This window comes from Macaca mulatta, chromosome 7, assembly GCF_049350105.2.
Source record: "Macaca mulatta isolate MMU2019108-1 chromosome 7, T2T-MMU8v2.0, whole genome shotgun sequence".
Classification (NCBI taxonomy): Eukaryota; Metazoa; Chordata; class Mammalia; order Primates; family Cercopithecidae; genus Macaca; species Macaca mulatta.
In genome coordinates this window covers 124553293-124564768 of record NC_133412.1, presented here as the reverse complement: position 1 = coordinate 124564768, position 11476 = coordinate 124553293, and the positions used below count along the sequence as shown (strand labels likewise).

The following is an 11476-nucleotide window of genomic DNA, read 5'->3' as shown; positions in this document are numbered from 1 at the left end:
CAGTTTAGTGTTTTTAGTGTTGTTTTTAAAACAACACCCATTTATCATCTCAGTTTCTATAGGTGAGGAGTTGAGACACAGCCTAACTGGGTACCCTGCTCAGGGTCTCACAGGGCTGCAATCTAGGTGTTGACACAGCTGCATTCTTTTCTGGAGTCTGGAGTTTGGGATTTCAAAGAGTTCACTTCCTTGAAGCTGGAGGACTGAGGTTCCTCTTTTCTTGCTGGCTTTCAGCCAGGGGCCACTCTCAGACTCAGGAGGCTGCCCACAGTTTCTTGCCATGTGGTACCTCACTACTTCAAGGTCAAAAAGAGAATCAATCCTTCCAGTCTGTTATAATGGCAGTTTACATAGCAATAACAAAACCACGGGGGTGATGATCCCACCATCTTTGCCGTATTCTGTTGACTAAATGCAACTCATTAGCTCCAACAACACTCAAGGGGAGGAGATTATACAAGGGTATGACTCATTGGGGTTTATCTTAAAATAATGCCCACTGTAAGTACCAATGTTCTGTTCCTGTTTTATTTACTTAACTGATGACTATCTTCTGGATTGGAGTCAGTATTACCTGGGAAAACACCAAAGCAATCAAGTTAGCCATGACTTGTACATATGCGAATGACAGAAACAAAATGATAGGCTCAAGTAGAGAATAGGAGCTCCCAAATTCTATAAGCTTGAGGACTATTGTGTCTACAGTAAATCTATGATTTCATTGTTGAATAATTTGAAGTCAACATGAGATGAATTCCCCCAGTGAATGAAAAACATTACTTAGCACTCAACACTAAAGGCCAATTTTCCAGAGGCCAGTTTCTCTGTTAGTGAACTTGGTTTAAAATAAGCAAGGACCATTTAAGTACTCAATTCTTCTAACTAATAACCAAAAAAATCAACATCATGTTGAACCTGACCCCCCCCCACCAAAAAAAAAAAAAAAAAAAAGGTTTTAGTGACAACTCTCAGAATTGGTGAATTTGGGACCCAGCTGCTTATAGGCATTACCACCGGCAGGATTATCAAGGGGTACTCCCTTCTGTAAAGCACTATTGTACTGGCTCTACTAGTCATTCCTTCAGGGTTAAAAGGAAGTAATATGCACAAATTGTTAACCAACATAAAAGTTTATTTCAAAGAACCATGGGAAAGGCCAGCAAAAGGAGGCATTATTCATCAGCAGCATAGGTATTCAAGGACATTGGTTTACCCATTAAAATGTGCAGCCAGCATCATAAATGACCAGTGATATTTGCTCACTATTGCTCCAGAAAAACAACAGCCTAAAGCTGAGTCTTCAGCTTTCTCTTTAATCATCTGATATATATTCTTCTAAATAGAGGATTTGACTGGGCCATTTAGCACTGCACGATATAGAGGGATTTAATGGGCACAGTCTCTGCCAACCTCCCAAGGGTGATTGACTCCCTTATAGCCAGCCCACACAGAGTTGCCTTCAGCTTTGAGCCTGGCCCAGGTCCTGCAGGTGGTACCCAGTTAACAGGAAGCTCCATTCCCTAAGAAAGAATGAACATGAACCAATTAATGATTATAACAATACTGGCAAAAAGAGTTGGGGGGCCATTTTTCTTAAAAGATGAAGGTGTAAGTAAAATGTCTTTTAAAAAAATGTATGGATATACCCTTTGGCCCATGTGATTCAAATGAGGGAAGTATATGTATCAAACACCATAAAGATATTTAATCGCTTGGACATTTTGAGAGTCTTTGATTCCTAAGAGTTTACACTAAAGAGAAAATACTGATGTGAGGGGAAAAAAATACATATTTGAAAATAGACATTACAACATTATTTATAATACTCCCAAATCAGAAACAAACTAAATGCCCAATCATAACAAATCATGAAATAAGACTTTCTTATACTGGCCATTAAATATAACTATGAAGTTATGCAAAAACTTGGGAAAAAGGCAAACCAATTCTTAAATAGGAAAAAAGGTTATATAACCACACATAATCTTTAGGATTTGAGTTACTGCCCGCTAAAACTGACTCCACTCTTAATCTGCTTAACAAACAGTTAGCAAACATGAACCAGGTCACCCTTTCCTTCAAGTGACCACAAATTCCATTTGAGCAACATCTGAATGAATAGGATTTCCCTATTCATGCAGGGATGATAGGGAAGATGCAGGTGAATAATTATGCATAAAAACTTTCACTATACCAGTATTTACATTAGCAAGGTGTTTAGAAAAGATTAGAAAATGGGATTTCCATAGTTATTCATTCATTTAAAAAGTATTTATTGAATGCTTACTCTGTACCAAGTATTCTAGTCATGGAGGATACATCAGTGAACAGAAATAGCTTATGTTTTTGTGGGTAAAGACAGGTACTAAAAAAATCAACCAGTAAATACTTTGTATGCTGTTACGGGTTGAATGGATCCTTCAAAAATGATGTGTTGAAGTCCAACCCCCAGGATCTCAGAAAGTTAACTTATTTGGAAATAAGATTAATGTGGATGTAACTAGTTATTGATTAAATTGGTCATGCTAGAGTAGAATAGCTCTTACTTCAGTATGGCTGGTATTCTTCTAAAAGAGAGACACAGAGGGAACATGGCCATGTGAAGATGGAGGCAGACACTGGAGTGATACATCCACAAGCTATGGAATGCCAAGGTTTGTGAGCCATTTACAAGAAGCTAGGAGAGAGATGTGGAACACATTCTCCCTCTGAACCCTCAGAAGGAACCAACACTGCTGACATTTTCATTCTGGACTTCTGACCTCCAGAACAGGGTGAGAATAAATTTCTGTTGTTTGAGGCCACCCACTTTGTGGTACATGGTTATGGCAGCCCTAGGAAATGAATACATATGCCACACAGAAAAAGCAAGATGCAGAAAAATTAAAATAGGTAAGATTGCAGGGAAAGGAATATTGGGTAGAGAGACTGCTCTTTATAAAGACTATGTAGAGAGTTTCACAGGTAAGATGGTATTTGAACAGGAACCTGAAGCAAGGAGGGAACAAGATAGGCAGGCATTTGGGGACAGAACATATCAGGTCAGGACACAGCAAAGTAAAGTTCCAAAGGGAGAGGAAGCTGGACACCGATGTGGCCGGAGCAGAGTGGATAAGGGCCAGAGGGGTGTGGGATAGAGGCAGCAATGGGAGATAGAGGCACTTACTGGCAGTGACATTGCAATGCCTTTGAGGGTTTGAGCAGATCCATAACATTATTTGGTTACTGGGTTGAGTATAAACTGTCATGGGACCAGGATGGAATCCAGGCGAAGACCCATCAGGGGGCTCCTGAAATTATCCAACCAAGAGATGAAGATGGCTTGGGCCAGTGCGGCTACAGGGAAGGTGAGGTGAGATGGGAATCGCATCTGATTCTGGAACGACTCAAAGGGCAAGACTGGCAGGTTTTGTGAAGGACTGAGTGTGTGATGTAGGAGAAAAGAGTCAGAGAAGACCTCAGATGAGGTTTGAGGCCTGGAGGTTTGAGGTCAAGGATGAAGTTGCCATTTGCTGAGAAGGGGAACCTGGAGTGCAGGTTCATTAGAAGTTTAGCTTAAGACATAGTAAGTTTAGTATGTCATTGATCATCTCAGTGCAGATGTCAACTAGGCAGTATTCGGGGGGAAGGTGAGGCTGGAGATAGAATCTAGGAGTTGATGGGGATGGGTGGATGGTATTTGGGGCCATGGTGCTTGATGGGCACTCCTGGCAAGTGAATACAGATAGAGAAGGAAGAGGAGAGGTCTGAGGCCTTAGGATTGAGTTCTGAGGCACCTCCTGCTATTAGAGGCTGGGGAGAGATGAAGAGATTCCGCAAAAAAGACTTAGAAGATTCTAAGGAGGAGAACCAAGACAGAAATGTCCCAGCAGCCAAGAAGAAAATGTTTCAAGAAAGGAATGGTAAAATATTAAACCGCCATTAAAAATAATATATTTGATACAGCATAGTGACTATTATTAATAATAATGCATTGTATAACTGAGAGTTGCTCAGAGAGTAGATTTCAAGAGTTTTCACCACACAAAAATAATAAGTGTGTGAGGTGATAGAAATGTTAATTTGATTTAATTATTCAATAATATCTATCTATCTAAAACGTTATATACTATATATAATACAATTTTTGTTTGCAGTTCAAAAAATAATAATATATTTGAATCTTAATATTACAAAAATAGGATGATATAATCTCCAGTAGAAAAAAATATAGGACTCCAAACTGTATGCAGCAAAATCTTAATTTTGTTTAAAAAAAAAAATAGGTAGGCATAGAAAAGAAAAACCTGAAGAAGTGTAGGAAAGTAAATAGTTATTTCTGAATTTTTACTTTAGGATGGCATTTGTTTTCTACTTTCATAGCAATTTCTAAGCTCTTTACTGTGAGCTTATTTCCCAATAAATATGTATATAAGAATTTTAAAAATCATAATAGCAAAGACTTTTAGATTCAGTGTTTTAAAAGCAAAAATATGTAACACTTGCAAAGTCTTTTAAGCAAGACAGTAGGAGCTGTTGAAACATCATTTAGTTAAGTTTTTTTGGTTGTCATAATTTTGCTGTCTTCCCCTCCTAAAAAGGAAGCAGAGAAGTATTAAAAATTTCTTTTTTTTTCACTTGTGTTATAATGATCTCTCTTCGGAAAGAAGCAGCATAATGTAATTTTTTTCATTTAAATAATTATTTCTAAAGAAATGTAAAAGCTGGGTTTCCATTTCATTGTAAGGATCAAGGAGACTGGGTCCTGGTCTCCTCATGTGTTCAATGAGATTGATGGATGCTCCATGGCTCATGGTGTGGTTGTGAGACTCTCAGACGACATTAAATTAGAGATAGTGCAGTTGTGAGAGTGAAGAGAGGCCTCAGGGACGATCTTCTCCCAGCATCCTCCAGATTCTGAGTTTGTTGCCAGCAGCCAACACTGGCAGGGAAAGATGGCTTAAACCAGTTGGCTTGCTTTGAATGCCCATAATTGGCCATACTATCTCTGCAGATGGTCCCTGAGGGCACAGCTCCTGCTTGGCAGAAGAGTCAGTGGTTTTCTACCAGGCCCCAGAAGTGTAGGTTTAATTTCTGAAGCTGGTAGTAAGATGGGAACCACGTTGCCCTGTGATTAGCCTGCGGGAGCCAGCAGTCGACCTGAGCTCCGCCCACCCTGAGGCCCTGCCTGGGCATGTGCTGGAAGTTCCTTTAAACAGATTCAAATAACAACATTTTATGTCTCAAGATACCAAAAGCATATGAGGGCAGTCTGGACTCAGCAGGCTGCACATTTCTCCAAACAAATAATTTATCACTGATTCTTTTAGCAATAAAACAGGGGAGGGAGAGAAGTTCAATAATAGAAGTAACAGGTGCAATTATAAAAGTTCCAATCATACTCTTTAGTTATGAAGTTAATTCCTCAATAAAACATGCATACAACTCAAGAACAACAAACAGAGCTAATTTCTACTCTAGGAATTCAGAATAAAGTTAGATTCCTGTGCCATAGACTAGAAGCTGGTTGTTTTCCACCCAAGAGCAAGGTAATAAGCAGAAAGAGAAAACTCTTTTCGTTCTCTTAAATAGGAGGTACGCTCAGGAGACATTCTTACTACCAGGGAAAAGAGAATGGGATTTGGAATCTGTAATGTGATCAGCCACTTGCATACCTGGATGAGTTTGTTAGCCATTCTGAGACCGCAGTCACTTCCTATTTTAGTAAAGATCGGGCTAATCATATCCACTCTCAAGGTGGAGTTGGGAGGATGAAACGCTGAAAGCACAGCTGGCTTTTTTGGCTAACATTTATTGTGGGCCTACTTTGTTTCAGCAGAGTCAGGCTTTGGGTGACCCCATTGTCCATATGCCTTCCAAAACCCACGTTACCTCTCCCAGCACTGTTCAATAAACATTAGGCTCTCTCTTTCCCACTCCGTATTTTGTGCAGCCACAATCTCCAACTTCAATTTGTGCATCTTCAATTCTGTAAAAGTAATGACAATCTACTGCTGCTTCCCTTATGATATTTTGCCACAGTAATCTTCCTCCCTCTCTCTCTCAGTCAACTCTTGCCATCCCCCTACCTAATGGCATTTTCCAGCTCTCGGGAATTATGAATCAATCTGCAATTTCTTTTCCTAGAATCCTTCCCCCAAGAGTCCTGATCACATGTGAAACAAGTTTAGCCATTGTGCAAATTAGTTCTGTGGCCAACTTCCTAATGCAAAGTCTTGCAGAAGCCAAGGGTGGGACTGGGAAAATGAAGTCAGTGTGACAGCCCCATGGTGAGTGGGAGGGTTGGAAGACTGTGTGATCCAAAGGAAAAAAAAAACACTAGACCAGGAGTCTCAGCCTTTCTCCCCGATCTACCCCTGAGTCCTATCGCCACCGTAACACATTTAATATCTATGGGCTTCCGATTCCTCACCTGTGAGATCAGGAGGTAGGGATCAAATCAGACATGGTAAATAGGTGGTACTGGTGCCATCATCCACTCGTTCACTTGCCTCCTCCCACTCCACACACACACACATCCATGGCACATATCATTAACCAATAAGTACACTATTTCCTGCAGAACACAGGCTAGCCCCAGCACTCCACGCAATCACCACCAAACAATCAGAGTTGGCACAGGATACAAGGTTTCTCTGTACCATCCTTGAGCTGTAACCTAAAAACCCTCTTTAATATTTAAAAATCCTCTCCTTCTATGACATGGATTTCTTCAGCATACAGGTTTGCAGACTAATGAGCATCACCATAAAGTAGGGCAGTGTAACTTCCTGGAAATCAACATGTACCATCTAATGCCTCTTCACACTGCAGCTCTGGGCAGAGTGTGGAATGGCCAGGCTAGCCTGCCATGTGGGGAAACCAGTCCTGAGTATAACCCACAGCTCCTTGTCTATGCAATGGGAGATGGTCCTTTAATGCCTGGCACTGATTTTTTATTGGAATTTCCAAAGAGCATATCCCATGAGCCTTGTTTCACCATGGATAATCAGACTAATTCCTCAGACTCCACAGTGCCAAGTCTTTCCTTACTTGCTAGCTTCAGTGTCTGCTTTGGTCTCCTGCCCTGCTTGTGAAGCTCTGGCCCTCTCCACTGTAGATTCCACAGCCCGTGACCTTGACTCAACTCCGTATCTGGCTCCAGCCACCCCGGGTTGACTTGCTGCCCCTTTCCCCTGCCAGCCAGGGCCCAGCAACCCCAGATTCGCCTGTCCTCTGTTGCCCCATCTGCCCCTGGCCACCCACCTCCAACACTGAATCTCCCCAGATGTGTCTGATGTCTCAGCACTTTCCCTCAAGCAGCAAGTGGCACTCAGCGTCGGACACTCCTCTGGCCCTGAGGGGACTGGGACTATGGAGCAGTGGGATCCTTGCTACCCCACAGTCTTCAATAGCTTCAGTAGCTCCCTTTTCTTATCTGAATTTCTCTGCCTGGTTTCTAAGGTCCATCGTGATCTAACCTACCTTTCCCACTTCCCATCACCCCTCCACACTAGCCACCTTGCTCTTCCGGGTGCAGCATCGGTCCCCAAGCCCACACCCACCTGAGGCCTCTGGACATCATTTTCCTCTTGCCAGGAACTTCCTCTCCTCTTTCTCAAGGTCCCCACCCTACCAATTCTTCACAATCCAGCTTACAGCCCATCTCCTCCATGAAGCTTCTCCTGATTATGCCAGACTTTGGTTTTTACCTAGTATTTAACTTTCCACCAGGTAATTTAGTACTTAATTCTATGTTACTTCACAGGATTTTACAGAGCAGAAGTTCTTTAAGGACAAGAACCTGCCACATGGCCTGAGTGTCTCTCCCTGGTGACATTACAACAAATTAACAAGCAAAACAAACATCATTGAGCTCCTCTCCTATGACAAAAGTGCTTAAACACTTGCTAATTCATTTTCTGAACCACTGAGTAAGTATGCTGGGATGCATCAAATTCTTGCCCATTTATGTCCAATCTGGATCATAACAGATCCTTCTCTCCCTGAATTAAAGAAAAACTTAGATTATGCTGGAGTCCAAGAAAGTATTTGCCTATTAGGCTTTAGCAATGATTTTCGAACTTTTAATACCAAGAATTATCTGGGGGATTTTCTAGAAGAGCAGATTTCTCAGCTGCATGGACAAAGTTCCTGATTTCATGGGATAGGGCCTGAAGTGTGCATTTTAATAAGTGGTGTAGGTAATTTTAAGGTAGATAGTTCATCAATCCTACTCTGAAGAAAAAACAGAGCTGTGGGAATTTCATTTTCCAGAGGCAATCTGCAATGGGTGGGGCAAAGGCAGAGAAGGGGCCACCATCCCCAGAAAGGTCTATCCAGATTTTCCTCAGCCTCTTCCTTGGTTATACTCCAACTCTGATTACCAAATCTTTGAGACCCTCAGCCAACAGGCCATTTGACCTTGAAGAGTCATTTTTTATCTGCAGGGATCTCCCGGCCACAGGCCTCCACTCAGCCTGCCCTCACTGAAGGAAACAAACACACCAGTGCTCTCTTAACCAGCTGCAGTGTTGGGCTTACAGGTTATTTTAACTCCACTATGAATCAGAACAGAATTATGAATAATTTACATGAGACTTGTCACATCTTGTTTCAGTCTTTCTTTGGCTCATAGTTTTCCTTGTTTGGCCTTTCAAATACTTATATGTCTGTTTATTTTCAAGTCTGGAAGACTACATAGGTAGCATTACACAGAATCTGGCTTCTCATGGATGACATCTCAGGAAGCTCTCAAATTTACAATCCCACATGTGAAAAGTAAGGAAACAAAGAAAGCTTCCAAAAAGGCAGGGCAGAGCTGGGTAGAGCATCTCAGCTGGCACCCAGGCTGAGTAATTCTTCTCTGTGTCTTAGCATGCCGTATACAGAGGCCTGAGGCCAGATGGATTTCCACAATAACTTTTGCAGCCTTATTAACACCCATCCTGTTTGCACATGGCAACTTTGTAGGGTAGACAACTGTTAATAAGAAAGAAATAAAGTATTTTTTTAGAAAAATACTCCTGCCCCAAAGCAGATGTTAAACAACCAGGCTCCCAAAAGAATATTGTGTAAAGGATCCTCTAAGCATAAGTTAGAATGTCTATTTCAAACGAGAGAAATATTCTCTGGAGATTTCCCCTAACTGAGGCAGTGAATGCTCCCATGAGCTTCCTGGGCACAAGAGATACCTCAGAACACCACTGGTGTTTCTTCAAAAAAGTACAGTTCAAGTGCTCTGTAGAGTAATAAAACCAAGTTCTCTTCTCCCTCCAGTGCTAGATTCTACCCGGGGTTCACAATAAGTCTGTGTAATGTGTTTATTGAAAAACTGGTTTTCACTTTCTTCCAGGTGCACAGGGTTTCTGAGCCAGGAGCCGTTGAGAGTGGGAAGAGCATCTGGAAAGACCGGGAGTAAGGATGCCCCATCTGATGGAAAAAAGGAAGTGCATGCCAACCCATTTTTGCACCTGGGTCTTTTATTTGCCTTTACACTGGACTCCTGCAAGCCCTAAGCAGGACATTGTATCAAGCTGATGGACTTGTGTTGAGTTCTGTTTCAAGTCACCCCAAGCCTTAGGAGAGTCATATTTCTGACAACTAAATTCATTAAGCCTTCCTAAGCCTCTTTTAAATCATGATTCTCCCTTTGAAACAATAGCCACAGACATTAAAGTCCAAATAGTCATTAACCTTTATCACCATTCACTAGGAGGTCAGAGGAGAAGAGCACCATGTAGGAATGGACAGCCTTGTGGGTGTCATGGATGCATGGTCCCATCTAGAACCCTGGGGCACAGATATCATGAGCAGAAGAGGCAGCAGGGCCAGAAGTGGATGCGAATTCTGCCTCTACCATTTCTAACCAGTATACCCTGGGCAGTGTACTTGACTGCTTTGTTCTTCAGTCTCCTCCTCTGTGAGGTTGAGATAATGATAGCAACTAATTTAGGAGATTGTTGTGTGAATTAAATGAGATTATCTATGTCATAATAGCTATGCAATAAGTGCCTAATATATGTTGATTTTTGACTCTGTTTTCTAGAGAAGACAGATGTAGAATTTAGTCTTCATGATAGGTGGCTTCTGAAGATGTCAAAAGGGACAATACCTCAGAGGCTGGCAGCCCCCTGACAAGGTGAAATAGGCAGCCATGTGGTCAGGCCAGGACACAAGATTCACACACTCCCTCTCCTCCCTCAGTAATGCTCAGGTTGTCTGCAGGAAATATCCTATAGTCCTACGTATCTTATTCCCCACCTTGGACAAAGTGGGGAGAAAGACATAAAAGGATTTCTCAGCTCTTGCTCAGTTTTCATCTCATGAAAGAATAAGACTTGCATCAGATTTCATGAGTGTACCGTCAAGTTCTTACCTGGCAGAACTAATCTTCTAGGGGAACAATAGGTCATGTTAATTAAGTGCTCATTCTCCTAAGTATATTTTTTATTATCTCATTTTTTTTCTCATAGCAACCCTCTAAAGAGGGTCTATTATTATCCCTATCTTACAGAGGAAACTGAGCCCAGAATGGTAACTTGCCCAAGGTCATCATTTAGCCAGAACTTAAACCCATTGGGTCAAACTCCAGCACCCACTCTACAAAGCTATGTCTCACCTCAACCAGCCCGCTCTCCTTCTGACTCACTTCGGTATTTCATTTTTTAATTGACATTTGCTAAGAAGGTCAAATGGATGATGAAGGATGTTGTTGAGCACTCATTTTAGCAAAGTTGTATCTAGCACTTAATCATGTGACCAATCGCTCTACTAAGACTAGGATATGAAGGGAGGGGAGGACATGCAGTCCATGTGCCTCATGAACATTCCATCTCCTTGATTGGTGGGGGAGAGAGAGAAAGAAAGAGAGAGGCCACATGAAATAAAAATAACAATGTAAGAAAGAGAGAGAGGAAGAGAGAGGAAGCAGATACCTGGGAGAGTACAGAGGAGTGATGAGGTGATTCGACTGCACAAGGAAGGTCAGTGTGTCTTCTTTGCATTTATGGTAAATGGAAGAAACTGAAGCTTAGAGATCTTAAATAGCAAATCCTGGTTTGCTTAGCAAATCAGTGGGGGGAGTTAGGAGTCTAGTGTCTGACTCTGAGGCCCACACCCTCTTCACTGCACATATGTCTCCCTGAGTTGAGAGGGTAGTTTATGACCATGTCCTTAAGGGCCTGAATGTTGCACTAAGGAACTTGGGCTTTATTCTCTAATGAATATAAGTACCCACAATGCTCCTCTGCTCTAAAGTTAACAGCATCACCTAGGGATTGCCGGGCAGAAGGCAAATCCCACTGGTTTCCTTCTATGCGCACATATATCCCCTCCAGGGGTGTCCAGTGAGTCAATCAACCACTTTTTTCACTTTTATGCAAACACAGCAGCTGGATTAGCTGCACCTGCAGCCTCTACTGTGTCACACATGATAAAAGGATCAAAGTCTAGAACATGACTTCAGACTATAATTTAAGATAATTAAGATTTTTAA

The 11476-nt window shown here is 41.8% G+C and overlaps 1 long non-coding RNA gene across 1 annotated transcript in view; it reads right to left on the bottom strand.

Moving 5' to 3' along the window:
• Window positions 1-1111: 1111 nt before the first annotated feature.
• Window positions 1112-11476, bottom strand: part of LOC106999426 (uncharacterized) — a 71997-nt gene continuing 61632 nt past the window's right edge. The window contains exon 4 of the long non-coding RNA XR_003731583.2: window positions 1112-1520. This is a non-coding gene — a long non-coding RNA (uncharacterized LOC106999426). The remainder of the gene's footprint in view (window positions 1521-11476) is intronic.